The 15,708-nt window shown below is 42.6% G+C and overlaps 1 pseudogene; it reads right to left on the bottom strand.

Moving 5' to 3' along the window:
* Positions 1 to 2,479: 2,479 nt before the first annotated feature.
* LOC144774214 (18S ribosomal RNA) lies at positions 2,480 to 3,410 on the bottom strand (annotated as a pseudogene).
* Positions 3,411 to 15,708: the final 12,298 nt, after the last annotated feature.

The following is a 15,708-nucleotide window of genomic DNA, read 5'->3' as shown; positions in this document are numbered from 1 at the left end:
CGGTCTGATCGGTGGTGGTCGGAAAATCCTACCGCCACTGTTCTGACTGTCCGATTGAATCCGACTGCCAGTTGGACCGCCTGCATAGCCCAGAATGGTGGTGGTGCCTGTTAGGCCCCACCGGTCAGATTAGGATGTCAATCCACGCCAGCTTTTCCATGGCAGTTCAATGGCCATCAAAAGGATGGCGGGGTTGGACATTGGGGGCCCGTAGCGGGCCCCCTTTTCCCCCTGGACCTTTCCTTTGGGTTTTGGGGGGCAGCTATGGTGCCCCAATAGACATCCCTGTACCAAGTGACAGGCACCCCATGGTGTCTTTCATGTAGTACAGGGATGTGTACAACATCTTCTATTAACATTGCGGCGGCAGCAGGATTACCTTGATCTTTAGGGTTCAGGCACTGGTTTTCTGGTTAGGTTTCACGGTTTTCATGGAAGTTTTGCACAGGGTGGTGGGTGTCTTCAGCTTTCAAGCATAGGGCCTCCTAGTTTGTTTAAGGATGTTTTCCTGTGAGGGTTTAAGATGTGCAGGGCAGTTTCGTCTGGGAGGGTGAGGTATATTTGGGTTTCAAGCATAGGGTTCCTGGTCTCTTTCGATGGATATATAGATTTTTAAGGTCAGAACTTTTTTTCCGGTTAGGTTTTCAGAGGTTTTCGGAAAGGAATGGAATGTATTTGTTTCCTTTGCAAGTTCGGCATTATTCTGTTCATAATTTTTATTTTTAGATAGCATTCACTTTTCTGAACTTGTTTTTACAGGTTTTCAATTTGCATTAGGGACATATTTGTGGTGAAAATGTGTTTTATTTAAAGGAAGTTTTGTATTTCAATATTTGAAAATCCCATTCTTTTTCAGGACATGGATGATGGACTGAAGTGGATTGCTTCATTGCATTGCACAAGCAATTTAATTTTTTGGCAAGTTTTTTTAGGAACTTTCACTGCATTTCCAGAACATTTCTAGATTTTTTTTAGATTTTTGTTTTTTTCTGTATTATAAAGTGGCCTTTTTGTCTGGTTCAGAAGTTAGATTTCACTCCTAAACTACGTACTATTCTTAAACAATTGCTCCTTTGTTTCACAGGTTTTTTTTGGACACTGGATTATGGAGTTGTTTGCTAATTTGGATTTACAATGGTAGAACTTTCTCCTGAACGAATACAAGTTCAAGGCATAAAAAACATAAGTCGCTTCATCAATCAAATTTCAAGTGAATGTTTTTTCTTTTTTAGTAATGGACTGTATTAGGGGTACTGGGTTTGACAAGTCGCACATTTTTAATGTGTTAATGCCGGTGTTTTATGGAACAATGATAGTTTTCACGCTTTTCTTGAGTGTTAGTATTCAAGGTTGTCGGCTAACATGTATGGTAGTCCATGCCTCTCATGCTACCATAAAAAGTTAATTTTTGTTGCAAGGGTGCATGCATTTCTTTGTTTTTTGGTAACATGTAGTGCAAGGGTATTGACTGGGCATTGAACTCAACGCATTTCCCTGTAGTTCTGTTCTTTTGCAGAGTCCAAATGGCCTGATAGCATTTTGCCTTAATGGTTGCCTTAGAGGAATTATGCCATCCTTTATCATGTTTTTGCCTCTCTTTCAATGTAGCTCTGGAAGCAATTCCACCAAGGTTTTGAAACCCTAGGTGGACATCTGTTTGCAGATATTTGTGGGAGACCAATCCATGTGTTCTCAAAGTAGTCCAATATGGGGCCATGTTTTTAGGTCGAGGACCGTAGGCTGCGCTTGCGCAGTTCGGTCCGAAGATTTAATGATTTTTAGTTAGGGGGCTTGAACCCGCCCCTCTTCTCCATTGGCTGGCCTCGTAAATGCTGGCCAGCCGTTGGAGGAGAGGGGCGTCACTCCGCTTAAGCCCCGTCTTTTTTGGATTCGGGGGCGTGTTTTTTAGGTTCTTTCTATCTGTGACGTCTTCAGTCACTCAAAACTAGAAAACACGCCCCCCAGTCTGAAAAGGACGGGGCTCTTTCAAGATCCCTCCCCTGGTGTCCTCCTCCTGCCCCGTCTCTTCACACCTCTTCTCTTTCCCTCTGGTGCCTCCCCCTTCCTTCCTCCCTCCCCCTCCCCTCGTCGGAGCCTGCGGCAGTCCGGGATCTCCGACAATGATCGAGGCAATAATTCTTTCTTTTAGACAAAAGAGTATTTAATAGGCATGTTTAAAATATTGAATGTTTATTTTTGTTAAAGGCGCCGACGTCACCACTGGTCCGCGCTGGGATTGGCCCCAGCTGCCCGGAGTTCCCTTCGCGTCATCGAAGGGCTGCGCTGTGATTGGTCCCAGCGCCCGTGAAACCCGCAGCGTCATCAACCCGCCGCGCTGCCATTGGTCCTGTTTAATTAAATGGTTTAGTTTGGTCTGTCTGTATTTTGGACTGTTTTGGCTAGGAGTAAAACTCAGCCTAACTCGAGTTTAACAAGCGTTTTCTTGGTGTAAGCAAGATGCTTTAGTTAAGCTATAGGCTGATGTTCCAAGCTCACCTTCCGGGAAGCTTACCATGTTACGACTTGCCTCTTCTTCTTTTTTATTTGTGTTTATTTATTATTACTGTAGTATTTGAAGAGGGTGACGGGCGGTGTGTGCGCGCTCCATTGCCGGCTTAAAAAGAACACTCTTTTTTCTTTTTACTGCTAAATCCTCCTTTATAGTTTAGTTTCATAGACTTTTCCGTGTTTTTCTAGATTAGAAAATGTAGCCCATTTCTTCCCATCTTATCTGCTACACCTTGACCTGACGTTTGTATGTTTATAGTTGTGCCTACTGTTTATCCCTTAAAGGGTGGGCTGGACGGTGGTATATAGGCTGTATTGGCAACAGATGGTGAGGTTTATCGGGGATTATCGATTATAGAACAGGCTCCTCTAGGGGGTGTAGAGCACCGCCAAGTCCTTTGAGTTTTAAGCTGTTGCTCGTAGTACTCTGGCAGATAAATCAAAGTTTACGGCTAGGCACAGTGGGGTATCTAATCCCAGTTTGCCTCATAGCTGTCGTGGGTTCAAGTTTATTTAGGTAAGGAGAATTTCGATGTTGTATTTTTTTTAACTTTTGCGTGCAACAGCGGAGTTAGTTTTTAGCCTTATTTGGTGTGCTTGCCTAACCACCCTTTGGGCCGACTTAATTAATTTGAGTCTCTCGTGTAACCGCGGTGGCTGGCACGAGATTTACCGACTCTCTTAGCTATCGCTGATTCAAGCTTGTGTCGCCTATTGTTCAATGTTTATCACTGCTGAGCTCCCTTGAGGGCGTGGTTAAACAAGATGTCTTTGGCAAGATAGGTGCCTGATATCCGCTCCTATTCTACTTGTTGGTAGTGAAGGGCATTTTCACGGGGGTGCAGATACTTGCATGTGTAAGTGTAGCTAAAATTAATGGTAAGGCCAGCACCAAACCTTTGTGTTTATGAGATGTTTTAAAATCTGTCTTAGCATTTTCAGTGCTACGCTTTGTGTAAGCTACATTAACTTACAGTGTAACACTGTATATAGAAGTTTCAACTCATAAAAAATCTAATTTTTCTAGTATTAATCTAATGTCGTAAGTATGTACGTCTTTTTAGTCTTGGGGTTGGCTAAAAAGTTTCGCGTACTAATAAGACTGATATTTGGAGGTGGGGGGGTTATCGAAAAAAAAAAGATAATATTCAAAATATATATTCTTCGAAAAACTAGCTCCGGGGGGAAACAGGAAATAGAATATATCCTTTACTCAAGAGGGAAAAAAATGTTATGTCCGAATAACATGAATATTTTATCCGCAGTTCTGTATTTGTCACTATACATTTGCAGCGCATGCTCATATTTTAGGCCGTTAGTGCCGACTCAAGACTTTACGGGGGATTGACTTCACAGAGAAAAAAAAACCTATAATGCAATTCAGATCAGTTATGCTTATCATGGGCCATCTAGTATTACAACCATTTTACCAGAGGCCTCTTAAAAATAAATGATTGAAACTCTACTGTAAATGTCCATAGATTCAAACCAGCTGCCAGTATAATATACAGACACTCTACAATTGAAGTCCTGGAAATTTTGAAACGAGTATCGTGGTGGGCGGGTTGGTGATTTCTCGCCTGAGGGTTAGGTTAAAAATCCTAATAATACCAAAACAAGGACGTTTGGCAAGTAGATGAATGCACTATTATACATAGTATGTCTCTGCGTTACAAAAATGACGGGAAATTAGTCAAGAGGTAGTTTAGAGCCCAGAATTTTGGCTTTGGGTGCCAGTGGCGGAAGTGAAAATCTTTCTCTCTTGAGCAGATTGTTTGCGTGCAAACTTTTTTTTTTTTACTCCCGGGGGAATTTCATATTTTTTCCCAGGTTTCGTGGTAGATGGGTTGTGGGGGGTGGTGTTCTTTCTAGCTTTATGGTAGTTACCTGTTGGCGGAGCCCGGAATATAAAGTATTGTTTATCTCTCTGATCTGTGGTAGTCATATGGAGACCGGGAGTTTCTTTCGTTTGCCCTAAGAAGGAAGTTAGTCTTCATTTTCGGCTTACAAGACCGATGTTTTATTTAAACTATCTGGGCATCATTTTAATAATTTATTTTCTCATGTCCCGACTAGGGGGATTAAGATAATAAATAGAGAGAAGTAAAGGATCGAAGCAATTTGTCCGATTTCAATGAATGGGGGTTCACGGGCTTTCCACCAATTCAAGTTAAAATAAGGGTATTTGCTAACAGGAGTCAAAATAGGATTCGAGAGGTAGGGCGGCAGGTTAGGCTTCGTTGCTTTGATGTGTGTAGAATTGGGATTACTATTAAGATTAAAATTGACATAAGGAGGGCGATAACCCCCCCAAGTTTATTAGGGATAGACCGTAAATTAGCATAAGCGAACAAAAAATATCACTCTGGCTGGATATGTGGGGGAGTTACCAGGGAGTTAGCGGGGGCGAAGTTTTCTGGGTCCCTTAAAAGGTTTGGTGTTAAAAGGGAGATTAGCACTAAAATAAGGAGTATAATCAAAAAGCCCAGGAAATCTTTGTAGGAAAAGTATGGGTGGAAAGAAATTTTGTCCTGGTCAGATGAGATTCATGTTGGGTTGTTTGACCCGGTTTGGTGAAGGAATAGAAGATAAACAATGCTTGCTCCGGCAATAAGAAAGGTGAATAAGACGTCGAATGCAAAAAATCGGATAAGGGTTGCTTTGTCGACTGAGAATCCGCCTCAGATTCATTGTACTAAGGAGTCACCCATGTACGGGATAGCTGATAGGAGGTTAGAAATTACTGTAGCCCCTCAGAATGATATTTTTCCTCATGGAAGGACGTATCCTACGAAGGCAGTGGCCATAACTAGAAATAATAGAATTACGCCAATGTTTCATGTTTCTTTAAACATATAAGAGCCGTAATAGAGGCCTCGCCCAATATGTATATAGATACAGATAAAGAAGAAGGAGGCGCCGTTGGCGTGGATGTTTCGTACTAGTCACCCGTAGTTGACGTCTCGGCAGATGTGGGCTACTGATGAAAATGCTGATTGTGTGTGTGCGTGGCTCTGTATGTGTGCGTGGCTCTGTCTGTGTGTTCGCCTGGCTCTGTCTGTGTGTGTGCGTGGCTCTGTCTGTGTGTGTGTGCGTGGCTCTGTCTGTGTGTGTGTGCGTGGCTCTGTGTGTGTGTGAGTGGCTCTGTGTGTGTGTGTGTGTGTGCGTGGCTCTCTGTGTGTGTGTGCGTGGCTCTCTGTGTCTGTGTGTGTGGGTGGCTAGGTCTGTGTGTGTGTGTGTGCGTGGCTCGGTCTGTGTGTGTGCGTGGCTCTGTGTGTGGGTGCGTGGCTCTGTCTGTCTGTGTGTGTGTGTGCGTGCGCGGCTCTGTCTGTGTGTGTGTGCGTGGCTCTGTCTGTGTGCGTGTGTGTGGCTCTGTGTCTGTGAATACTCTCTAATGCTCACCTATTGCCATTGTAGATGACAATACAATTTATTTATGTTTAAAAAAAAAAAATGTCATGAGCAATGCCAATAGCTCTACCTTTAATATTGCCGAGACCATTGCATTGTAAATGCTTGTTCTTCATTTCTTCATTCTCACTGTAATACTCATTTTGAAGTAGTGTTTCAAAGTGTCCAGTTACTGCATCGTAAGGGACAAATGCAAGGAAAATATTTTTTTTATATTTTCAGTTGGAAAAGACTGTTAGAAGAATACTCATATCCTAATGACATTTACAGAACATACGTATTCTATTTTCATCGTTCTTACTGTCATATAATAGGAATTGCTCCTTGTGTTGTCTATCATGAAATGAGGAGGGGGGGATTACATTTTTACTAATGTGTCTCTTTCTATTTATTGTTTTTTTTCATATTGTTTAGTGGTGGCATCTGTGCTGCTACGTATCTAGGAAGATGCATGCTGATTGTTTTGACAACTTCTGTACTTGAATGGGTAGAGGTGGTTGCTTTGTTTTTCAGTTCCTCCAATACTTTTCTAACTTCTACCTCTGAAGCTGATGTTGCAAATTTATGGATGGTTTTCTTAGAGACATTTTCTGCAATAGTGACGGTCCTCCCCATGCACCTTCCTGAATTATATTCTCTGCTATTGGGATTCTGCGATTTTGCAGCCAAGGAGATTTCCGCATAAATATAGATTTGTAGCATTTGCCACAAAATCCATCATCTTCTGCATAGTCTGCACATTTCAACACATAAAATGTTTCTACCTCAAATGGATCAAAAGTTACTAAAACATGGCAACAAGTGTTTCTGCGCATTGGAAGGCCCTTCGTAAAAAATGACGATCATCTTTTAGGTGCTTATTGCTTTGTTTGGTTCTAAAAAATGAAATCTTTGCCCAGGCAGTGTTACCATGAGTAAAAGATACAAAATAATGAAGAAATACTACCAGAAAATGTGTGGCATTATGCCATACAATTAGCTTTTTCATGAGGCATAATTTAGTGAGCCTTGCCACATAATCATGTCCTCCCCTGCATAACCCCCGTGACCCTGACTATAGATCACACATTTCAATTGTGTTCGGTCATCATTACTTTTTTCTCTTTTTGTCCCTACACAGGTGATCATTTTGGGTCTAGAAACATAGACAATCAGGGGCGGACTGGGAACCACAACCGGCCCTCGCAAAGTGCTCGGCCGGCCCCCTCTCCCCACTCGGGAGAGTTGGAGGTGCCGCTGAGCTGTTTGCCGGGGCCGGTTTTCAGCCGATTTTGGTACAGGGCCGATTTTGCAGCTATGCTCCAAAAACGGCCCCAGGGAGCCAAAAAAGGCCCCCACCCATGCGGCGCACCGGGGGATTGCCCGGTGCCCGCTATGGCCAGTCCGGCCCTGTAGACAATTGTGTAAATATATATATTAATGAACTTTCTTAACCTTTTATTATAATCTTCGTATTGTACCTTGTGGATTCAGGTTTTTAACATAATTATTCTCAATTTCTTTGCTTAGATATGGTGGTTTTCCTTTAAAATTAGGCTTCTCAGGATTTTCTGGGGTTCTTATTTTTCTGTCTTTTCTTCAAGCTTTCTGTTCTGTACACACCTGCAATTTGTTTAAAAAAAATGTTTGTGGAATATTACTTCTATGTATTTGAAATGTTCTTTTAAAATGTTTTTCTTGTGTTAGGGAGTTTCCCCTTTGTTTTCAGGGATTGGTGGTACTATTACCCTATGATTGTGCAGAGCTCTCACAGGAGCACTCAGTGAAATTGGTCCTCTTGTTAGAGTGTTGGACGCAGGGCCAGCTTTAGAGCTGTTGCCACCTGGGTGTGATAATAATTTTTGCTATCCCCCCATCACCACCTCCTCTGATTCCCTCACAACCACCAGGCAAACATGCCCCTCACCCAGGCGCGCAACACCCATTGGGCTCACGGGGCTTCAGCCCCCCCAAACCCCCCCCCTGTCGTGTGTGTCAGCCCGGGCTGACACAGCTTTGCAGGCTGGCGGCTATCTGATTGCAGCCGCACCCGAGTACTAACGGGTCTTTAAAAGACCATTTACGTGTTATGTTATGTTATGTTATGTTATGTTATGTTATAGTGGCTTTTATAGAGCGCACGGCTACTCAAAAAGAGTGTCCCGGCGCTTTTAATTAACAGGCTGCAGTGAAACAAACATAACACATTAAAAAGAGAGTAACAGATACACAGTCAACATCAAAAAAAAAAAAAAATAAAACACCGAGGACCTACTGGGAGAATAACCACGTTTTAAGGTCCTTTCTGAAGGCTAATAAACTAGATGCTCCCCGAAGAGACAGGGGCAGAGAGTTCCACAGTTGGGGCGCCAGTAAACCAAATGAGCGGCCTCCCAGGCGTGCACGCTTTACTCGAGGGACGGACGGTAAATCAAGCATTTGGTGTGTTTTCACCTCTTCTTTCAGTCACTTTGTCCATGGTTGGGAGGATTACCCCCCCCCCTGAAATATTTTTCAGCCCCCCTCCCCCCCCCCCGAAATTTGGCTCTAGTTGCCCGCCTGCCCTCACCTCTCTGTAGTGCCTCTCTCACATAAATTTCATTTGTTTTAAAACACTGGTAAAGCCTGACGTTACTAATAAGGAATATCTACCCAAACAAACAGAACGTCCTAACCTGTTTTATGCAGTTTTCATGCCACTCTTTGATACAATTTGTAACAGTCACTGTTGTATATTCGGGTTGCATCTTATGAACTGTGGAAATAAAAGGATCTCTGTGACTAAAGCAGTAATCCACTCCGCTATCCACACAAAATACATATCTTTGATCTGCACCTTCGGCGTTATCTGAGGCAGGCATATTAACCCTCTGTGCTACTTTATGGCGAGCCAAAACTGGCACTAGACTAGGGTGACCAGTTGTCCCGGATTTGCCCAGACGGTCCCCGTTTTTCACCAGCTGTCCCAGGAGATTTCATGAAATTTAGCTCATGTCCCAGTTTTTAGAGAGGGTCGGCTGATAACTGCATAGGTGCATTTTTAGGTTTTACAGAGCAGGAATAGTTAGCAGTTGTTTCAAGAAAGTAATTTAATTACCAGGCAAGCTTCTGGGTTTAAAAATGGCATTTTATGTATGTTCTAACTGCCTGTTCTGTAATTCGCTGCTGAGGAGCGCTGTCATTATGTGCGCTGGCTTGAATTAAAACTGCAGTCCTTCTTCTATTTTACTGAAATGTCCCGGTTTTTGGCTTAAAAATTCTGGTCACCCTACACTAAACAAAACTCTGATCTCTCTCTGTAGCAGGAACATTAATTGTAGGGGTTTTCAAATCGTGAGTTATTGCTAAACACAGCACCCCCCTGAAGTCAGCGCCCCCTCCCCAGGTCAGCACCCAGTGCGGCCACACAAGTCACACTGCCCTAAATCCGGCCATGGTTAGACGTTCTGGGGCACTTTACTTAATATCATTTAAATTAGGTGTTTCTTTTTATGACTGACGGTTAATGTGGAGACTTAAAATCATATTCTGACTGATATGACAGTTTAGACTTTGATTTTAATGAATTCATATTTTTGTACTTTCATATAGCCAGAACTCGGCCCAAAGGCATTGGAGTGCTTCCGCGAGCACCAGATTACATTAAACAAAGTAAGATTCATTTTTTGTAGGCATGAGGAGATTTCCCAGAATCACAGAATGCTGAGCACACCCCGAGAGTCTGGTTCCCCAGTCCCAAAGTCGGCCGCTCTCATCAGCTAAAGTTTGTTGAAAGAGGATAGGGTCCGTCATTTTGAAATGGGGCACTTTGGTCACTGACTCATAAAAAGAAAAGTCCTGTCATTATTCTCGTTTCACTTCCTCCCTTCAGTGAGGGGAAATGATGTCTTCGTTATCCTCCCAGCGCAGCACTGTTTCTTTGAAACATGCTTCTTTCCTTTCTGCACGCCTGCACACGGACACCCAATGACAGCCTGATGCTTTGCGTCACTGGGCAGAGCATCGCCAGCCAGACTGCGTCAGTCTCCGTCACTCACTGTCAGGCCTGAGCTGAACGACTGAGGGCGTCAAGGCTTCGCCCAGTGATTGTCATCAGCCCTGCTGAATGTCAAAGAAGCAAAGGCAGCTGGAAGTGAAGTCAGTGATGTGCATAGGCCAGAAAGGGGCGGTGTTCCACATCCCGTATCCTGTGCACGTGCAAAGCATGGGCTGCCGTCCTTCCAGATAACATTTTTTCAATTAATCAGCCAGTTAAAAAACACTTAAGAGGGTCAGAGTCTAGAGCCACTTACATTACTATAGGCAACTGATGAGGCCGAATTCTGGGGATAGCTCCTCCCCACAATTTCGAGCAGCTAACCTCTCAGAAACCCAGGCAGGTAGTTAAATAGGCTGCCACCCAGGTTGCCTAACTCTGGCTCCATGTTCAGATGTGGGCCCCTTGGTAAAAGTATGTCTAATACAAAGAGGATTGCAAGAGGTCTGACTGACATTATGAACACAAATCTGGCAAAACCAATAGGTCTCCCCTTTTGCCTTTGCCAATACTTTTGTCAATTCTCACATCGACAAAAAAGACAAGCACTGGCAAAGTTAATAGGTCTCGCCAATGTAAGAGCCATTGGGGTTGCCAATGTGTTTTAGCCATGTTGTACACCAGCGTGGCTTCTGTTTAGCATGGCTGAAAGTTAGTGGCATAGAGGAGAGTGGAGTGTCGTAGAGCAGAATGCATTGGCGTAGAGTGTTGCAGAGTATAGTGCCGTAGAGTGCAGTGCTATAACATTCAGCAACGTACAATGTAGCGTCTTAGAATGCAGTGGCATAGAATAGAGTGTTGCAGAGTAGAGTGCAGTGGCGTATAGTGCAGTGATGTGGAGTGCAGTTTTGTAGAGTGCATTGGCCTAGAGTATAGGGGCATAGAGTGGAGTACAGTGGCATAGAGTACAGTGGCGTAATATCGATTGTTTCAGAGTAGACTGAAATTCCATAGAGTAGTGCGGTGCAGGGTAGAGTGCGGTGTCATAGAGTAGAGTAAAGAGGTGTAGAGTGCAGTGTCATAGAGTGCAGTGGTGCAGAGTAGATTAGAGTGGCGTAGAGTGGATTGGCATAGAGTGCAGAGGCATTGAGTTGTGTTAGAGAGTAAAGTGCATTGGTGTGTATTGGAATAGAGTGCAGTATTACACAGTGGCGTAGAGTTTTGCATAGTAGATTGTGTAGTGTAGTTCCTATTATCCCAATAGGCTCTGCGCATTGGAATAATACCTTCAATAGTATAGGCCTAGACCAGACGTTAACTAGGTCTACTACTGTCGATATTAGACTTAAAGTTTTGGGTTTGCCAGCTAGCTCAGAGTTCACTAGAAACTTTCTCGAATAGGCAAGGAGGAGTTGAACCTCCCTGGATAGACAAGAAGGGATTTCGTTTCTGACAACCATAGAACATGACAACTTTGCTCTCCCCTAATCAAGAGTGTATCTCTAGAGTCGTGTGAAAACAAAAGACGACTTATTTTACTCAGTCAGTACGTGCATTCTTAGTCTCACCAGATTGTAGAGAAAAGGAAGAGACGGGCGTGTTCAATAAAAAGATGTTATTTATTGATCAGTCTCTTTTCTCATACAAGAGAAATGGATCGATATTATCGCAATACTTATGGTTAAGTAAAGTGCATACATTAAAAGCAGAAGTATAAAATAATACTGTAAAAACATTGATATGGTTTCTAAGCCATATGATGGTTTAAAATGGATAAAATAGATACATACACATATACATTTGACTAATCGTACTCAACTGGTGTTTCTAACTACGCCTACCCCAAATGTACCTGACCTAAGCCTAATACTTGGGCGGGAATAGAAAGTAGCAGTTTAAGTTAAGTTTGTTTTGCCAAGTGACTGACTCAAGAATTCTCTGCGAGGGGTTATTCAGTTCTGTACCTGGAATTTAGGATGAATGAGGGATGGTATCTCTCGTCTCTGGTCTCGATATTCCAGGCTGCCTGTGAGGGCTACCCGGAAGTGCCGGAGCTGGATTTCTCGGCAGGAGAAAGCAGCGTCTCGTTCTCAGCGCGTCAGGAAGGCGGGGCTGCGCCAGCGGGGTCTGCTCTGCTCTGGGCTTCGGCAAGTCTGGCTGCTCCGATCTCGTCACCACCGCGTGTGTTTGCATAGGGCAATATCGGTAATATTTATACCTTTAAGGTGCCGAGATTGACGTAAGGATGGACATAGATACGTCAATAAGGATGTCATACGACCTGGTCGTTAGCACATTCTTTTGCTGAAGTTCTCTGTGAAATCAAAACAATGGCCGCAGGGTTTTTCCCAGGTTGTCATAGGTTTGATTTGTTTTGAGAACTCCGTATGCCTTATCAGGGGCTGGAGGAATATCGCTTGTCTAATTAGATGGCAAGCGTTATGACCTAATCAGATAACACGTTCCTGTGCCGTAGTGTGGCTTAATCAGATAACGGTTCCTGCATCATGGGGGTTTTCTGCATCATGGGATGGCTGCTAGTAAACTTGTTAACCACAATAGGGTCAGGAATAGGGGGATCGATACAGAACCTATAGGAATACATCACACCCACTCCACGCTAACTATGGACATATTTACGAATCTAGGCATAGTAAAACATACTGTAGAGTATTGTGTATACCTTACCACCCCAAAATACATAAAATGCATTTTGAAATTATCAAAAACAGTCACATGTATTATATGCACTCAAGCTGTAGAATAATGCTAAAGTAATCACGCATATCTATACATTATCACTAATTTGTATATGAGAATTTACACATGAAATGGCTCTTAATACAGAAAAAAGGTTCGAGACCATTCCATCACAGAATAAAATAATTATGAACATACCAGCGGGCAGCTAATGTCTATAAAGTATCTAAAAATAGAAATTTTAGTTCTCTAAGAATAGTTCTTACTTTAAGCAGAAGATAAGTGTCCCGAAAAATTCGTAAAAATATTTTGGGGCTGCTGAAAAAAATTGCTGTCCGTGAACTGGAGGGAAAATTGTTCATGGTATTTTATTATTCTAGTTGAAGGCCAAATTCAGGGAACGCCGTGTGCGAGCTTGCTCAAAAGTCTCTATTTCTGCTCTGGTGAGAACATCATATCATTTAGACTGTCGAAAAAGCTGTCGACAGCTTCCTGGGAGAGTTCCACTAACTCGGAAAAAGGTGTAACCATGCATTCGTGCGCATGATTGTCTCCATTGACGTTTTGATTAGTATTGCTGACAGAAGGTCGTACCTGATCAATGCTGCTTTCATCTTGAACTTCACTACCCCTTAATCGTAGTGGTGAAGCTTCCACGAATGCCGTCATCAGGATTGGTAGCCGTTGAGGGCAGCACAAAGCATGAGCCTTTATTGGACTCAACAATGTTTCTGCATCCATTGGCGCATCCGATTGTAGCGTCAGACAGGTGTCTAACACGCATTCTTCTCCGCATAGCAAGCACCTTAATACAGGTAAAACACATCGATGCCACATTGGTCGAAATGAAAGAAACCAAGTCATGTTCAGGTCTCTAAGCCGGGAAAGTCCCAGGATTTTTGATATCCGGTCCCGGTATCCAATGGCTCGGATTGTTTCTTCCCTTGTCGCAGGTGTTTTGTCTGTGACACGGTTTGCCATAACGAAATATTAGGACCAAGAATAGGATTCCTGCAATTAGTCCCAAAATGAGGGGAAGTCCGCCAAAAATCGAATGGACGAAATCTGGAAAAATACCCAGTATGGCTTTGAATGGTGTTAATGCCATCGAAAATACTGTCTTAAATACTTTTGAGACTCCACTGGTATCAGAAATATTTAAGATTTCATTCAGGATTTCTGCGAAATGTATGGGGGAATTAGTTGATAACAATGAGTGAATCTCTGCAGTCGTCCTTGCGACTAGGAGATCATACGTTTCTTTTGATGACGTGAGCCTGGTCGGCATCTGAAGAAGCACTGTTTTCATTCTGCTTAAAGTATCTATTCGAATAGAAGTAATTTTCAAGTTGGGCCATGCCCTTGCCTCCCTGTCTGGAAGGGAGCTGGGGAACAATAAGCGTCCACAGCACTTGACCTTCGCAGTCGTAGTTACGAGATAAGGAGTCCCGGGCATAAGACTACAACATCTGCGGTCCACAATTAGAACGTAACTCCCATTATAGAGTCTTTGAAAGAATGGTTCTATCTCTGTTGCAGGTGCGCCTAGCTGGTGACATGAAAGGTTATTTGAGTTCCCTTCACAGGCTCCATGCAAACTAATTCCATTACACAGAAGTGTACCGCTTAGTGACATCGCACAATTATTGCCACTAAGAAACACTTTCTGTCCTTTATTACTGACACATGCATGTGAATAGGGCAAGTTCCATGTTGTTTTAATGTACCCTTTTCCCAATTTTTCGTACATGCCAGCCTGTATATATTTTTGGCAGTATTGAAACCTGAAGGTTGATATTGGAATATTAATTATCCCATGTATTATCCATTCACTGACAGGTCGTTCTGACATTGTCACTGGTAATCTCTCAAGTTTCTCAATGCTCAGGATTGTATAATCAGCACCCTTTTGTGCCATACTGATTTGTTTATCAGTAAGGTTAAAGATATTGAAAAGTGACGTTGTGTTGATTAAACGCCAAGGCACATAGCCTGAACGCAGATTTTGTAACGTCCAGCCAAGCTGTACAATAGAACGCAATTGAGACTGACCGTGTTGTAACAACAGTAAGTCTTGCGATATTATGTCGATTGCTGAAGACACAATGCTGTCCAAAGAAAAAATTCTGGAGGACAGATTCATTAACCCATTGTCCACTACAGAAAGTGATTTTTCCAAATTAATACGGTCAATTTCCCGTATTCTTTCTGCTGTCTCAATTTGAGTTACCTTCCAGGCCTCGTTGTATGCTGCATATACAGAGGCTGCTATGAAACGTTTTTGACGCTGTTTGCGCGGTCCCATAATGAAATCACGCAAGTCAGCACCATCAGTAAGTAAAGTTAGGTGTTGCTTAATTTCTGCCAGTGTGGAAGTTTGTAGCCATTGAAGGCATAATTTGCCCACACTGTAGGTGGTTATTATCCCTGGGTGTTGTCTTTGGGAATATCTAGGGTCTGGCCTGGTCAATGTGAACCCCTGTGTTTTGTTCAGGAATCTGTCTTGACAGTTATTAGTATCTGTGGGCCAGATCAACCACTGTTTCCAATCTGGATGTGTTCTGTTTTGGTTTAATATATAATTTACGTCTATCTCTTCATCTGTAGAGCTATTGCTGTTCATTGTTGGTTTTGGAATAGACGGTTTATTTAAGTCTTTGATTTTGGCTAGGCCAAGACAGGTAGTTTGTTGAACAGTGTCATTTAAAAATATAATTTTTTCTGGGATCATGCAGGCTCTAAACAAAGATTCTATACCTTGTACTTGCCATTCTTTCGTACCCCAAACACTTTTTACTTCAACATTTTTGTCCCAATATTCGAAACCAAAAGTATTCATTTGTTCAAAAAATGAGTCTGAATATATCAACTTTGTGTTCGTTAGCATGGTCTTTGTCCCTGTCTTATTTGACAATTTGAAATAAAATGTTTTAGCATTACTTGTGTTAAAACCTGAGAAGTATGAATATTTGTCATAAAAGGTTCTTGAGCTTTCTTTTGGAGGGGTTGCACAATGTTCCCATTGATTATAATTTAAAACATTTCTAGGTTGTGCAGATTTATGTAGAAAATGGTTACCATAGTGGTTGTAACAGTACATACTATCATAATTAGTCGAACCCTGCAAATAATCA

Source organism: Lissotriton helveticus, chromosome 8 (genome assembly GCF_964261635.1).
Source record: "Lissotriton helveticus chromosome 8, aLisHel1.1, whole genome shotgun sequence".
NCBI lineage: Eukaryota > Metazoa > Chordata > Amphibia > Caudata > Salamandridae > Lissotriton > Lissotriton helveticus.
Note: the sequence above shows the minus strand (reverse complement) of the source record. Positions and strands in the feature narration are given on the sequence as shown.